We start from the raw sequence: 17,324 nt of genomic DNA on the forward strand, positions 1-17,324 counted from the left end.
GAACTAATTAGATGTCTAGGCAGGTCTTGCAGTCTTAGCTTTCTCTTTCTCTGTCCCTCTCTAAGCACCCATGCTCAGGCATACACACACATGCCATCAAGCTCAACTCTTGGTAACATCATGGACACGTCTATGTAGTTTTCTTAGCCACCATACTGGATAGGCATTGCCTTTTCCTGAGATGGTATGGTTTTAGATCTCCCATTCCAGCTTGCAGCTCTGCATTTCCTAGTGATCATCCTAGCACTATCTCAGCCTAACTCTGCTTAGCTAGGCTAGTGAGCTCATACAATGTTGAATACCAATTTCCTTAACGTAATAGACAAGATCAGAACAGTGCAAGCCATGGAATTCCCTGTGACACTCTATGGAAGTGAAAGGTGGACTTTGAAGAAGCAGGATAGGAAGATTATTGATGCTTTTGAACTTTGGTGTTGGAGAAGACTCCTGAGAATAATGTGGACAGCCAAGAAAACAAACAAATGGATCATCAAACAAATCAAACCAGAGTTCTCACTTGAGGCACACATGACCAGGTTCCAATTATTCTGCTTTGGACACATTAGACCTCTGGAGAAGGGTCTAACGCTGGGAAAGGTGGAAGGAAAGAATGGATGACCAGTAGCAAAGTAGATGGACTCAATTACAGTGATGATGGGTGCACCTGAAAGACCAAGTTAGGGGCAGATCATTATGGAGAAAACCTATCTTAGTGGTCATTAAGAGTTGACACTGACTTGATGCCATATAATCAATCAATCAATCAATCAGTCCAATAGACACAAAAGGAAAGAGGAATGGAGAAGAAAGAGGAAGTCATTGCAGTACCTGTTCCTTGACTAGCTGAAGTCTTTTCAATTCAGCATTGGAAAAAGTTTGGTGAGGAATTTCTTCCTTTCCACTTTTCTTGCAGAACCCCCTTTGTTTCTGATGTAATCTGAGTGAGGACTAACTGTTCTGTTTTTATAGGGTTGCTATAAAAACTACAAGGCACACTTGAAAGAGTTTATAAATGTGATTTATCTGTTTGTTTGTTTACTTGAGAATGCTAAATCCAGATTTCTGTTTTCATGACTTTAGCGACAGGAAAGCAATACCTTTTCAGCAGTTAACCAGAGATGTCCGATGGCTGAACCAGAAGACTTCAGCTCTATTGTATTTTATTCTCCTACTTCCAAAATTCTCTGGGTCTCTTTAGTATAACAGGCAACATTTTGTTCAGGGGAAATAGCTTTTCAATAGCAAACAGAGAGGGGGAATTAATTAAAATAAATCACTTTCTAATTTTCATCCAGAGCTAATAATCATATTTTTAAAATGGCATGTGGAAATTCCAAGTAATAATCTTAATTCATTCATCAATATTTTCATAGAATTATCCAGCAGTTTGCCAGATTAATGCATATAACATAACAATTATATCTGTGGTTGTATCATATAGGTGCAATTAAATTCCCTTGCCCCCCCCTTTTTTTCTCTCTCTCTGTATGCATTTTTATTTCTTCAAAGAGATTCCAAGGCCAAATTAGCATTGGTACATTTGAAGCAGTTATTCTTTTCTTTTTTTAAAAAAAGAACCACCAAACCTCTCAAAAAGTTAAATCAATATTTATCATGACATTATACATAGCTACTGACCCTCCTACATTTCACAAATGAAACGAGCAAAAGCTTTATATCCAATGTAATTTTTCTGCAGCAAGCCTTGAAATTACACTTAGGGGATTTGTTAAAAGCTATCTTTAAAAAAATACACTAGTCTTACAAATGGAGCAAGCAAGATGTTGGAGCAAAATGGAGGAGATCCAAGTTCAGAAGCAACTCTCTGCCCTACCACCACCGTCACAGAACTCAGTGGGTGACTTTGGGCAAGTAATTTCACCTTAGTTCAACCCCCCTTTGTTTTACATAGGAGTGTTAAACTTACCAGAAGTTTAATGGCATTACTTTCCTTCTTATTCTTGGAAAGAAAAACACCCATATAATGGGGAGCTGAGGGGTGCATTAAGATCTCATATTCCTGCTTAAACATTTCTGGAATCTATCCCAGTTTAGTAATTAATGAAGGGAATTGAGCAACAAGGAAGTTGTTGAAGAATTGCTGTCCCTCTGGACTGTATAAGTTCTGAGGATGGTCAGGGAGAAAGTGTGTGTGTGAGAGACAGAGAGACAGGGAGAAGGACCATCTTTGGTTCTTCTACATGGATCATTTCCACATAGTCATCAGCCTCATCTCTATTGCCCTCCGCAGCATTTACATGGCTTGGGGAGAATGAATCATAGAATTCCAGAGTTAGAACGGGCCATTTTGGTCATGAAGTCCAACTTTCTATTCACTGCACAAGTCCAAGTTAAAGCATCTCCCGAGCTGCCCCAAATGGCTTAATCTCTCTAGGTAATAGGTTCCACTGTAAAACAACTCTGAGTTCTTAGAAGGTTTTTTTTCTTCTTCTTTTTTCTGTAACATTCAGTTAGTATTTGCTTTCCTGAAACTTCAATCCAATTCTGTATCCTGAACTCTGGAATCAGAAGACAAAGGAAAGGATGTCTTCTGTATGCCATCCTTTTGGGAATTTGAGGAATGCTATCATAACGTTCTTCAGTCTTTTCTTCTTAAGGTGAAAGGTTCCCAGTTCCTTGAATTCCTCCTCTGGGCGTCTTCATTTTACTCTGACTCACTTCCAGTTTTTCTGAATCTTTCTTAATGTGAGATGCTAGACACAAAATTAAAATGGGTCTGGTCAATGCAAAATAAAATGGAAATAGGAGTTCCCATGATTTGGAAATTATATATACTGTATGGTGATGCAGGCTAATATTGCATTTGCTTTTTGCAAACAGGTTACTGCTGATTCATATTCAGTGTGGATTTAAGTATCATTCCAAGATCTTTTCCACAAGTACTATATGAAGCTGTATAATTGTGCTGTCTGATTTCTATTCCTTAAGTGAAGAACTTTGCTTTTTGCTCTATTAATTTCATTCTGTTATTTTCAGCCCATTTCTCTATCAAAATGGTTCTGAATTTTTAATTTCTGGTTTCTAAGATATTAATTTATTTCTCTAATCTGACAATATGGCTTTTGAATTTTATTTCTATTGTCTAAGTTATTAGCTCTCCCACCAAATTTTATGTTGTCTGCAGATCTGATAAGCATTCCTTCTGCCTTTTCATCCCAATCAGTGATAAAAATGCAGAACAGTAGAATGCCCAGGACTGAACCTAGCAGCTCGAGAAGACTTGCTGAAGAACTGTCCTCACATTTCTTCTGCAGCAATAAGAGAGAGAAATTGAAATTTCATTTTAACTCCTTGTCATTAATCTCTGGGCTGAGCTTTATCCATGAGGACAATGCATCTACATCTAATAAGCTGAATGATTTAGCAGATCATTGGAAGTGAAAGGACTCTGATGTGACTTCTTTTTTGCTACCTGATTGTTTACTACTCAACAAAATGCTTCCCTGTTAACCTGGCACATAGCACACCAATCACATGAGAAGAGAGATGCCTTCCTAGACCCCTAAATCTAGCATTATATGATTGGAAAAGACCTGGGCAATAGAGAACATAGATATAAGGGTTATGTTTCTTATTAGCTAAATGCCATTTTAAATTAAAACAAGAAAGGCTAGGTTCATGGAAGGTTTGGAATTTTTTATGTCTATTAAAATGAGCGCCTCTGAAATCTAACTTGATGTTTGATTTTAAAATCAAAGCAGATCTGGACTGCAAAAAAATGGGAGACTACTATCTAGTGGGAGAAAAGAATGAATTTTCTATATCTCCTTGGTGTCATCTAGCAATTACTCAGATTTTTGCAAACTGGATTTGATAATGCTATTCTAGACAGTTTTTAGATTGCTTGTCAGGTTTAAGAGAACTAGTCTCATAATTAACTACTACTTTACCCAAAGTTTAATAGGTTGTGGGCTAAATTAGAAGAATATGTTGTAAATGGGATCCCACTCTAAAATGCTGATTATTCTTGCAGAAGATTTAGTGTCTGAATGGGACCTATTAATAAGTCATTATACAACAAGGTCCATAATAATTTCCCACATTATGACAGACTGGGATTTGAGTCAACAGTTTAAAGATATAAACTACAATTATGCATGCTTAATGTTAGCCAGATTGGCTAATAGAATTGATTTGTGTATTTTAATCAGTTTGGTAGAGGGTGGTGACAAGGAATAGTACAAGATTTGGTAAGCAAACCTTATTCATTCATTCATTCATTCATTCATTCATTCATTCATTCATTCATTCAATTCAGAGATTGGGCGAATCCCAAAAGACTATGGCTAGCTTATACAAAAGCATAAAACAACCAAACATGTTCCAAATGAACAAAACTAATAAAGGCTCAGCATTCACCCTATCCCCAGGCCTGAGACAAGAGCTGTATTTTTAATGAGCTCTGGAACAGCTATAGGGTAAGAGCCATACAAATTTCCGGAGAGTTGCTGTTCCAGAGAGAGGCACCACCAAGAGATGGTGTACTGCCTAGATCCCACTGTGAAGAGTTGAAGATGCTGAAGATGTTCCTTTCCTTCCCCAGCAGTGAACAGATCTTCCTAAATAGGGCTGCTGGGCAGTTTTCCATGGGTATGATAAGGGCAGAAAAATAACGTTTGCTGCCCTTATAACCCCAATGGAATCCCTGATATGACTTCTTATGTGTGTTGGTTAATTGGACACTCTTCTTGAACTTCATCTCCCTGAGCTCCTGAGAAAACCAAGGGACACTCCAGGATCAATGCCAATAGAGAGGCCACATTAGTGCAGTGCAGTCCAAGGCCTCCATCACATGCCTGTTCCAGGTTGTGACAATATGAGTGCCTGTAATTGTTTTGAAGAATAAAATGAAATCAGCAGTGTTTTGAAAGGACAAGATACAGGTTGCATGGTACTCACCTTTCTGTAATTTTGTGATCAATAAATCAGCCACGTACTTTGAGAATGGGGTCTGTATGGTCATCTAGACAGAACATAAAAATATCAGAGCTAATTATGCTGGTCTTTGACTGTAATAAAGATTTGATTTGATTTGTTCAGAGCTAAGTGGATGGAGAGACTGAATCAACAATTCACAATACTGATTCAATGGACAAAATATCTTATTCCAATTTTATGATGATATGTACGGTTCTGTGCAAGAGATTTTTAAGCTCTGATCCTCTTTAATAGCTTTAAACCCAGCCAAGAAGAAGCTTGATCTATATACCAAATTGTTACAATATGTACAAAACCCTCTCCTGATTGGAAAGGTGGGAAGGGCCCTATCCTTGATAGGAAATTTGCATTAGTCAAAAAAAAAGCACTTATACAAAGTTACAGGGCAAAAAGTATTACAGCTGATATATGTCATTAAAAATTGTGATACAAAGATTAATCAGAAAGAAAGGAAAGTAACAAGCCCAAGGAGAAATATGGAATCAGCTGATGATGACAGTCCAATGGCTCAGCAAACTTCTTGGCCTTGAGAGCAAGTAGTCTAAAGGGTAAAGCTGTAGGAATGGACTGTCAATGCAGCCAGACCCAATCCTGTGCCAATTCCTGAAATAATACTAGATTTGCTGCTTGAAGAAGAATCAAGTTGCCTTTTTAGAAGTTCACAGATTAGGCTTAATGGGAAAAGCCCTGGGAAAAGATTATCTGCTGTTTGAGTTGAACATCGGTTGGTAAATATAGACATATTGTGCTGTGGCCACTCAATTGAAGCTTCATCCTACCCTTATTCATATAAAAAAGAGTGTTCCTTTAGAGTTCCTTAAATGTGAGGCTTAATTATCAGTGTCCCATTCATAAGAAGGGAACAATAAGATTCAGCCAATCACTGTCCAAGCAGTTTTTAAAATACAGTTGGTCAATTACATGCTATGCATATCAGTTAGAATTGATTGGACCTTTGCTTGGAAAAACATATTACTACATGTAGAAGCTGTATATGGCCTTTATTGATTTAAAGTGTACCTTTGGAACAACCCTCAAAGACAGATTCCAAAAGAAATGTTGGCTTTTAGTAGCTGATAGAAGTCTACTTCTGCTTAATTAGAGGCTGAACAAAAATACACCTTCAGCAAAAGAGAAAAAAGAAATCACTTGGGGTAGCTGACTAGATCTATACCAGCTTCAGTCAAAAAGATTTAAATAGGTATGTAGGCTTGTTCTCCACTTGTTATTCAAACTATACTTAAACATTATGATTAAAATGTGTCTTGACTTCCAACCTTCCCCAAAGGCTAATTAGCACACATTAATATTTCTATAAACTGATGATTCAGTAGTCCTTTCTTCTACCCCAGTGGGTTCCAGGGGAATGTTCAGCCATGAATGTTACTGCTCTGAAGAAAGAACACAAAATAATTATCACAAAATGAAAACTATGACCTTTGCCCCAAGTCTAGAAGTTGTCAGATGGCGAATGGATAGAGAGCAAGTGAAAACCTCCAAATACCTAGGAGCTTTTTTGTAGGTATCAAAACAGGTTAGCAAATCTGTCCCAAGGACTATACCAGCCATTCTTAGATTCTTTTGCATGGCAGGGTCTGTTAACATGCCTTTGGTTTTAAAGATATATTGTATAAGGCAAAAGTTGTGGCTTTGCTCTTTTATGAATAATAACTTATTACAGTAAATCAGGCCATAGTTACAAAGACCTTATTGGTAGGCTAATCCCAGATTTAGTTCAACCACAATTTACTGAACAAGCCAAATGACACTATCCACATACTATCGCAAACTTCCATCAGCTGAAAGTCCACCCAGATCTGCATAGCAGGGCAAGGACCTCACTTTAGAGTGATAACCCCTTTTGTAATTTAATCATCTTTTTTTGTTTCATTCTTTTAATTTCATGTCATTGTTATGGTAAGAGCTGGTTTGCAGAATGGTGCTCAGGCAACCACTATCTAAATAATTAGCAGGAGTAATGAGAATTGTCTCCCCTTCGGTGCACTATAAGACTGTGAGAAAAAGACTCAGAAAGTCTCTGTTTTAATGTACATGGAGATATATTGGTTCTAAATTGAAATTAGCTCACTTGCTGGAATTCTTGCCTTTAGAGCTTAATAAATCTTGCTAAAGAGAATTCTGTGAGAATCATGCTTAGAAAAGAATCACTTTTGGTTCAGGCAGCTGTCAAACACCTGATCATTATGCAATTAATATTAAAAAAACAACATTTGAAAAAAAGGGGGGGAACTTTGCAGCTTTATTTATTTGTCAGAAGAGGTCAGAGGTGAAACTCAAGAAAAAAAAATGAAGAAAAAAAACCCTGCATTTTTTCCATTGTTTTGGAACAATGACTTCCAGGAAAACAGAATATCCCAAAAACAAGGTTCAATTTGCAGGAAGCAAATAAACAAAAGAGAACTGGGAGAGATCAGAGAGAAATGTAGCAACACCAAAAGAATGGCACTGTTCCTTCTCAGTTTCGTTTGGGAAGTTTGGAAGAGAGAAGCTGGGCTGGGAAGGATCAGCCAATTCATATGCCCATATGCAAAGGAGAAGAAAGGCAAGAGAGAGAGGCAGTGCCCGGAGTGCTGGGGTCAAGAGACACCAGGATGGGAAGGATCTGATAGGGCTGGAATGAGTGAGCAGAGACAGAAGCAGCACAGCTAAACATGCTGAGGATGTCAGCCCTTTGAGGTAGTCCAGACAAGGAGTACCAACCATGAGTCCTTACACTACCTTTATTGTAAGCTTACAGTAACAGAATCTTGCAAGTCTGAAAGTATCGGTTCTATCTCTTACTTTTTTTTTTTTTTTTGTCTGCGCTCAGTCATTGCTGACCCTGCAGTGACTGCTTGGACGAGTCCTTGCAGTTTTCAAGGCAACTGTTTTTCGGAAGTGGTTTGCCAGAGCCTCCTTCCTAGGGCAGAGCCCAGCTGGCAAGCGCAGGAGGCGGGGTTTCCGTTGCTTCGCGCCCTTTTCGGGCGCGCGTGGTTTTTCGCGCTTACCGGCAACTGCTCCCAACTCCTTTTTTGCAAGGCGCCGCCAGCATTTTTCCTCCCACCGGAGTGAGAGTCCCCATTTATCTACTCACGTAAGTTTTCGAACTGTTGGGTTGACAGGAACTGGGGAGGAAACAGGAGCTCACCCTGTTTAACGCGAAGCCTGGACTCGAACCACTGAAGCGTCGACCATTTCTGGCCGGCAACTTTCAGCGTCATTAAGCCGCTGCGCCACCTTACTTTACTCTCCTGAAAACTAGGGAGGGTCCCTTCTGAGATGCTTTCTCCACCCCTTACACTTTCTTTGAACTCAGATTTCATTTATCAGACTGTTGTCTAGGCTGCAGCTCTTCCTCCTGTCTCCCAAGGTCATTCCCACATACTGTTACAGAGAAAGATGGTCTGAAAAGGTTCAGGTGGGATAATGGAGGATGGGACCACAGGAGAAGGAGAAGGAAAGCAAGAGAGAGAAGCTACAGAAGAAAACATGCGGCTGAGGCAACAACAAGAAGGATGAATGAGATGGGAAACCTAATGGTAATCAGTGTGTGTTGGGGGGACCTTATATGATTCTCTCTTTTGTACTCTTGTGCTAAGCCTTAAACAGTGGCATTCAAGACACAAGATCTGGATTCACTGATGTTAATCCAATTTGAGTCAGTCTGTAAATCCAACTAATAACTTGAAATCAGTTTTCCTTGATCAAAAATATTGTGTAAATGTGGTAGGTTGAAATGTTCTCCACTTAGTTTCTGAAGATTGCTCTGTCCAGTTATTCTTTTGTTGACAGATTAACCTGTTACTCTCTCTGCATTGCAGGGGGACAATATTGGCAAATGACAGAATGGCAGGTGTCCACACTATATGCTTAACCAGTGGTGCAAAACCAGTAAGCACGGGTAGTTCACCAGCATCCTTTGGAGCTCTCGTAGTCCCACCATCATCATGGAGAAAATCTATCTATGTGGTCACTGGAAGTCGAAAACAATTTGATGGCACATAATCAATTAAAAAGAAAACGTGTTGCCAGAGTAGATATGGGAAATAGCTGGGAACTGGTTTCCTGCAGTTTGGCATATTTATTGTATCCCATATACTTCTATGAAGCCATTCATATTACAAGAAATATGGGAGAGAGATTTTCAGTGAATCATGTCAATACCCCAAATTAGGATTTACAAAATTGAATATTTTGGGAAAGGTTTATTTCGGAGAACTCCGAACATTCATTGCCTATCCTATGTTCCAGGAGTGGTCCAGTGGTTTTGCAGAACTTACTTTCTGATCCAGAACTACCACACCATCCCCTGAATGGTTGGATCAACACCAGGAGCAATGGAAAGTTCTGGAGTTCGTTGAAGTATTCCATTTCAAGAACTGTAGGCTTTTGCAAAGCCTACTCAAAACCATAAGGGGAGCAGCATAAGCTCTACACATTTTTTGATGGGGGATAAGATTCTGAATGATCTGCAAATAATTATTTGGAGAATTTGTCAAATGCACGAATGGCCCAGATAAAGTTCAGAGAAAAGGCTAATAGTAATTCTAGCTATTCTCACTAACAACACTTGAAAAGAAAGGTTTTCTCATGGTGAAAGGAGCAGCGCTACATGGCGTAATTTACTAGGGGCAGGAACCAGAAAACAGGGGCTATCCATGGTAAACAGAGACCATTAGAGCATATATTTGAAGTGCCAGAATAATTTATTCACCAGTGAAACCAGAGCCTTGGTTTATAATGACACGCTGACTACGGGCAAAGGTCAAGATGTTAAGACAAACAATAAGATAAATCAGCAGGGCACAACTTTTTAATATTGCTGAGTGAAGTTTACACACTTCAGTGCAGTTAGGATAAAAAGAAAAGCGATCAAGCAGACCATCCATTATTAAAGATGCGACACAGTGCCTGGGTTGAAAGGATTAAGATAATAAATGTGGATCACTAACGCACACTCCCATGACTTGTTTACATTTGGGCCTGCAAAAGAACAAGCCTGATTAATGGAGTAAATCCGGGCTTATCTGATCAAGTGCCTTTTCATTTCCAGGGATGTCATAACACAGCTTGGTTGTATATTTTTTGGAAAGATGCCATCTTGTTTATTTGCAGTGGTTTCAGTCAGCTGAACTAATTGACAGAGACCTATCTGTCACTTTCCTTACACGTTCCTACAGGGAATTATTGCTTTCAAAGCCATTCTTCAGCTTTACAACAGGTGAGAGCTGTGAATAGGATCTCCCAAAGAAGAAATAAATAAGGCTTAACTTGAGATTAGGCAAATCAAATATGGTTTTTAAAATACCTGCTCCTCTCAAAAGAAGAAAGTTAGGAAATCTAAAGGATTGTTCACTCTGAAGTTCTCAGGTCTTGCCGTGATGCATTGCCATGTCTGTTGAGATCTGCTCATATGGTCATTTCTTTATTTATTTGATGTTCAGGCTGCACTGTGACAAATGGTATTGAATTTGTTGGCTTAATTTATCTGGTGAAAAAGAATGGTAAATGTAAAGGTCGCAGAGCTTACAATTAATGAAACACATGGAAAGCCTGCACTTCACCAATGTCAATGGCAAGAGTCCTACTGGCAAAAGAATTTGACTCCAGCAGACTTTGGGATGACAGTGTTTTAAAACTTCTGTTTGGGAAGGTTGCCTGGAGCCTTGAAACATATGTGATTAAAGATAGCAAAGGAACCAACACATGTCACAGGCATGAGGGAAGGAATTTCCCCCTCCGTTTTTTAAAAATACACTCAGCACTTAACCAAGAAGAGGAATCAAAAGGACAGACCTTGGAGTCCATGTATGATTCCATGGGGATAAACACAGATAATGAACAAGTGTGGATTCTCCTTGATGGTAGGTGGGCCTGATGAAGATTTGGAATACCCTGCTCCTTGCTGTCTTATTTTTCTTTTTTTCTTGCAGTACCTTTTGCTTGGGACACAGTCCAGGCAGTGAAAAACTCTCACTGGATAGAGGACACCACTATTTAGTATGTTTCTTCCATCCTGAAATTCAAGATGGCATGTATGGGAGACTTCTCATCCAGATATTGATTCACTTCAGCAAGATCCTGCTGTCATGTTTATTCTGTTATTTGTGCCAAATACCAAAACTTTAAAATACTATGTTTTAACTTTTCAACTCCACACTGTAATGTTTTAATTTCTTTAAGACAGTGGTCTCCAAGTTGATGTCCTCCAGATGTGTTTGAACTACAGTTCTCCAAGATTCTCACCCAGCATGATCACTGGCCATGGTAGGAAGCATCATGTTGGGGGGAAAAACTAGTCCAAGGCATTTATTTGTTTGCAAACCACATTTCCCATTTCCCCTTGGTCTGTTGCTTCAATGTCTGTCAAATTAGGAACACAAATTGTCACCTCTCTTCTAAGGTAATATTTATAAAATCCTGGGGGAAAGGCAGTCATGAACACATTAGTTATTTTTTTCATGCTGGGCTAAGCCATGGTTTCTTATAGCCATAGTTTGATGAAAAAGTCATAGTACTGTAGACTGGTTCACACACTGCTAAGTCAAATTCAGACAAACTCATTCTGACTTAGAAGAATGTGTGAACTTATCCCCCTGAAAAAGGGAAGTATGAGGCTGAAGTTGGTTGGAAAAGATATGAGGTATCTGGGTTCAGATATGGAAGTTATTTCTTAATGTTAGTACAGCTTTATTTTCTGTGTGCTTCTCAAACTACCTAATACAGGTAGTCCCCAATTTAAGAACGAGTTCTGTTCCCAAGGTCTGTCCTTAAGTCTATTTGCATGTAAGCCAGAACAGTATTATTGTATAATACTGTATAAGTAGTATTGTGTAATTAACTCAAACCATTGTGTATTTAACTCAAATCATTGTGTATTTAACTCAAATTTTGCTACAATAGGCTCCATTCTTAACTATGGGTCATTCTTAAACTGGGTGTTCTTAACCTGGGGGACTACCTGTAGTCTTTACATACATTTTGATGTGATTAGAGTTTTGGGCCTCAAGTTAAACTACACAGACATTACTGAGTCTGGCTTCCTTCCTTCCTTCCTTCCTTCCTTCCTTCCTTCCTTCCTTCCTTCCTTCCTTCCTTCCTTCCTTCCTTCCTTCCTTCCTTCCTTCCTTCCTTCCTTCCTTGTTATGAAATCCTAAAAGATGATATTTCATCCCTTTGGTCAATGGATTAATTTCCTACAAGTATTTGCAAAATGATAAATACGGGATAGCAAAACTCTGAAACATGTCTGCTTCTCCTTGTATATTATCTGATATTCCAAATCTGGCAAGCAGATTCTAGCCCCAAATATAAATTGCATGATGCAGAAAAGTCCTGTCAAAAGATAGATTATTTTACTAGCATGAACATGATAAATGAAAATAATTGTTCTATTGGAAGCAGAGTACTCCCACATTTTTATCTTTCATTGTCCTCTCACCTTACTTTATAACAGAGGCAAAGGGTACATTCTTAAAGGCTTTGGAGAACAGATATTTTCCATGCCCAAATCCTGCTAAATGTCTATCAGAATTCAAGAATTGAAACATCTTTGTGATTTAAAGAAATTTCTGGCTTCCTGAACCAATTAAATTAACACTATTATGTAGAGCTATTACGATATCTGAACCTCTGCTACAAGACAGATTCTTCCTCAGAACATCATTTCTTACAGCGAATTCCCTTTTCTTGCAAGATAGCCAGCATGGTGGGGTAGTTTATGTCAGACTAAGATGTAGGAATCCTAGGTGTGAATTATCAACCAACTATCAAACTGACTATATGGTTTAGGGCCAATTACTGTCTCTCAGTTGGATTTCCTTAGCTCAGGCATCTTAATATGGTTCTCTTGGCACTCACAGGAACTCCTTACCACTCCTGTTGTTTAGAAAGCATAAAATTGTTAAAAGCAACAGTCAAAATTAGGAATAGGAACATCTAATTCCATCTTTATGTGCCTAAAAGTATTCTATGAACATGTAATAGCATGTCCAATCTCTAGGACAAATTTTAAAAAAAAGTTATTCAGAAAAAATAACTGATATCTTAGGAAACTGGAGTTTGTAAACAGCCATTGGCAAGCAGGAATAAAAAAAGTCAAGATGGTACTCATGTGATTGAAGCCGTGATGCTTTGTATATGCATTGATGTCACAGACATGTACAAAGGGTCAGGAGTTTAATTTGTGCTGTTGTAACTGCCATCTTTTTACACACCCTTACAGATGACCCTGGTTACAAAGAATGACTGGGATATTTAACCTGTTTGTGTGTATTTGTGCATTGTTGGTGTAGATGATTCTGGTATATGGTTTATGGGACCAGTTCCTATAGTTTGTATGAACTACGTACTGTATATATTCTGGTATATGGTTTATGGGACCAGTTCTTATAGTTTTCTTGAGCATTACCAGTATTGTTTGTGAACTGGGTGCTCGGGCAGAAAACTGGTTCAAAGGTTTTCTGAAGTTTTGACCCACCATGGACACCGAGCAAGTTCTTTTCCTTCTAATATTAACATCTTTTCTGATTGACTGTACTTTCTACAGCAACCATTCTGCAAATGAGCATGGTGCAGCTCTTTTATGATGGTGCTCATGTGATATCTGAAAAATACTAAATGCAAACTGCCCTCCAAAGTATGGTTAATCTTGGTTTAAAGTCCTCATGGGATTGAAAGAATAAGGTTCTTGGTGGAAGCAACTGTATTGCTATATACTCCTTGGAGGAAGGGTGGAAAATAAAAGATGCACAAATGAAATGCCCCCAAAGGAAAATTTAAAATATCTATTTCACCACAATTTTTATGCTTAAGTGTTATAGACTTACGTGCGAACTGCTGATTTACATATTTCAGGCTTTAGTTCTCTATTGAAAATAGGGTTATGTCTCGTGCTAATAGATTTCTCAGCATGTTTTGGATCCTTTTCTATGAACCCGCACATGCATGAATATTGTTCCCATTGGAAGAATGTCAGATTTTATTTGAAGCAGAAAATATCGATCTCTTATATTGCTAAGATTGAGATCATTTGCAAATTTGGGGGGGAAACCCCAAGTTTTTATTGGAAGTGAAGTATGGAGCAAAGTTAGTATGGTTAATCTGTGTGTGATTTGAAAAAGTTCAGTCAGTCTTGGATGTTGTTGTAAAACTGAAGTTAGAGGAGCAGTCAGATTCTGCTTTTAAATGACAGTAGGCAGGCATATAAAGTTTTACTAAGGAAAAGTAAGGGTATGTGTGTTTTTTTTAAAGAAAAAAACCTTTACAGGCTGTGAAATTTTGGGTGGGAATTATATGTGTATTCCTTAGGATTTTCTAAAGCCTGTATTTATAGAATTAACATTATAAATAATGTGTATGTATGTGTGTGCTTGTGTGTGTATGTGTGTGTGTGTGTGAGAGAGAGAGAGAGAGAGAGAGAAGCATATATATATATATAATATTTTTGTTTTGGTTTTTTGGCTTCTACTGTTTCCTTTTTTTCTTTTTCTGCTCTCTTTAATTAAATATACAAAAGGGAAAAATAAAAAAAGTGTAGCCAATATTCAAGTCCTATTGTTTTACAAGATACAAAGAAATTGATGTGGTATTTTCTTTACGCATCAAATCTCTCAAACCATCATTTTAAAGTCCAGGAACGAAATGAGTATCTCATGCAAAGCCTGAATTTTGTTACAGAGGTTGAAAAGAATGTCTAATTCTTTAAGCAAATTCCCACAAATTCCCAAATTCTACACAAAGTCCACTACAGTCAGTTGTGACCCTATATATTAACAGCAGATAACCAGTTACATTCACAGCATGAAGGCAACCTGTCGTCACCTTTGCTTCGGAAGAAACACATTTTGCATCTTACAGGCTTCAGCTATGTCACTTCTGTAGAAAACCTGACCTTGTCCTGAGGTTTGGCTGTGTGGCACTTCAAATATGCACCAGACCCAAAACTAGTGAAATGGCCCAAGAAATATATTTTTTTCCCACAGTATTATCCCTGCTGGAGTATAATGCTCCTGTTTAGACTTGCTGTGTTTTGGCAATTATGAGGATTGCTCTGGATTTTTCTACCTACCTTACTTTGTTCAACAGAGAAACTGGGTTTCACCATTTATTATTTGATCTAGTTTATTTAGCTTATTTCCAGGTTGCTTTTAAAGGCAAGATCCTCTTATCACAGCTTACAGTCGCCGAAACCTGCGTACTTTAATTATTGTAACTGATCTCTCCAGATACCATATGTAGGTAGACAGATCTCTTGGATAACACTGAGCAAGTGACGTCAGCTCTCAGGTAAAAATACCAGATTGCTGCTTTCTCTCTGGTCACAGTACATTAAGTTCAGGAAGGTGCCTAGACTTCTCCAATAATTTTCCAGCTGTGAGATGATCATGTCACTTCATTCCACTGCATCACACTGAGGCCTGTGTGGAAGAGAAGGAAGGAAGGAAGGAAGGAAGGAAGGAAGGAAGGAAGGAAGGAAGGAAGGAAGGAAGGAAGGAAGGAAGGAAGGAAGGAAGGAAGGAAGGAAGGGATTTCACTCTACACATTGTACTTTTCCACAGCCTGCTTAACATAAGGCTTTTGAGAAGCTGGCAAGTTGATATCAGGAGGCTTGATAGAGAGAAGGGAGGAAAGAAAGCCAGGAATGTTTTTCCTTTTATATTTTGGCCAAGATGAAGAAGAACGTCAGGATTTGTAAAACTCATGTCTCCTTTGAGGCAAGCTTTGGAGTTCATTCCAAGCCCAAACATGGAAAACAAAACTTGCCCTCTATGAGTCTTTCAAGAGATGTGAAAACAGGAATGGCTAACTTTTTGTCTTTAGAGCCAATAATAAGAAAAGGAAAACCCATCTGTAAACATGATTTGCTATTCAAATTCAGTATTAGGTATCATCAAATGGGAACATTTAAATGAGAAATACATGCTGCAATTAAAGCCCATTGGAAATTTTCCTAGTTTCCTGTTGCTTAAATCACAAATGAAAGATAAATTAAAATTCGTGGCACATTGAGAATCAAATATTGGTTTATTCTGGCTAGAAATTCCACTTATTTTGTTCCATGTAACTAAATATAGAGAATCTACAGTTTATTCACCCAGCAGTAAACTAGCTTGAAAGCCAGAGTCTAACCAGAATAACACTTGCTTCAGGAGGGTGTTTTTTTTTTTTTAAGAGTGATACGCTCAGAAGGTGGGGGAAATGTATGTGAAAATTCCAGGGAACAGAAGAGACAAATACACGAGGTTAGAATAATATTGAAAGAGATAACCTTACTTATTTACAGTGTGAAAACCTTCAAGGTTTAGGTAGTTCATACTCTGTCTTACTCCTCATTTTAAACCTTCAGAGCTTTCCATTTTTAACCAGCAGACCTAAAACAAGAATTCTGTGGTGTAGTATTATCACCCAGTATCATTTGCTCTGTCTTTAGGATTTCCATATTCAGGTTCATATTAATGTTTGTAGCCTGGGAATGTTCATAATTTATTGCTTCAGCCAATGGCAGCATAAATGTATGTGGGGAAATGAACCACACTGTTTGGTTCCCTAGGTAATAACTAAGATGGAACTCACACTTACTAGGGATGTGGACCAACCAAAAGATTTGGATTGGAATCCAGTCCAAATCTGTAGCCGCAGGAGTTGACCTAGGGATGAATCTAAAGCAAAAATTGGAAATCTGATGCTTCACCCTGCCCATTGACTGTCTTGGACTCAGTGCTATATGATTTGTTGACAGGACTGGATGATAATCAATGGACATTGATTTTCCATAGGCATCAAATTTTCAAAGTACCTGTGAATTGGGAGATAGTTTACATTTGCTGATAAGAGTAGAAAGAGTGGTTGAAAACAAAGGAATTTGCAGGAGATACAAGCAGCTGATAATACTCTGGATGCTTTGAAGATTATCCTGGAGATTAGCTGCTGCTCAGGAGGGTGAATTTGGCCCTTTCTTCCCTTCCCCTGTTCAGTTATCTCTTTCTTGTGCCTCATTTCCATCTGTTTTCACCCTCTGTCTAGTTTCTCCTCCTCCTTTTGATAATTTCTTGAAAAACAGCAGACATTGCAGAATTGCCTCTTTAGACATCTATGAAATTACATAAACCTGTCATTCAGGTAAGCTTGATCTTCAAGGAATTAGTGCAAATGATGATAAGATGGTTTGTAGTCATGCTATTCTTCAGGGCTTTCTACACCACAATGCCATCTATGTTTCCAGGCTGAAGTAGTTTCTTCTTCAACACCATCATCTGGTTGCAAACACTTTTCTACCTATGAGTCTTCTTTCCATCTCAGCAGAGGCCAACAAAGCAATTTAATCTTCTTCTCAAGGGAACCTGCACCACCAGTTTAAGGTATGA

General features: G+C 38.4%; 1 long non-coding RNA gene across 2 annotated transcripts in view; it reads right to left on the reverse strand.

The window, feature by feature from the left end:
• Positions 1-1,602: 1,602 nt before the first annotated feature.
• LOC148216595 (uncharacterized) overlaps positions 1,603-17,324 on the reverse strand; it is a 77,978-nt gene continuing 62,256 nt past the window's right edge. Inside the window, exons 6-7 of one of the 2 annotated variants that reach the window (XR_015795111.1) lie at positions 4,921-4,984; positions 1,603-2,714 (exon numbers count right to left, since the gene is read on the reverse strand). This is a non-coding gene — a long non-coding RNA (uncharacterized LOC148216595). Of the gene's footprint in view, positions 2,715-4,920; positions 4,985-15,132; positions 17,301-17,324 lie in introns of those variants that run through there. The other variant, XR_015795112.1, reaches the window with a different exon arrangement.

This window comes from Python bivittatus, unplaced genomic scaffold (genome assembly GCF_059951505.1).
Source record: "Python bivittatus isolate LINGU-HERP-01145 unplaced genomic scaffold, Pbiv_v1 ctg000120_np1212, whole genome shotgun sequence".
Lineage (NCBI taxonomy): Eukaryota > Metazoa > Chordata > Lepidosauria > Squamata > Pythonidae > Python > Python bivittatus.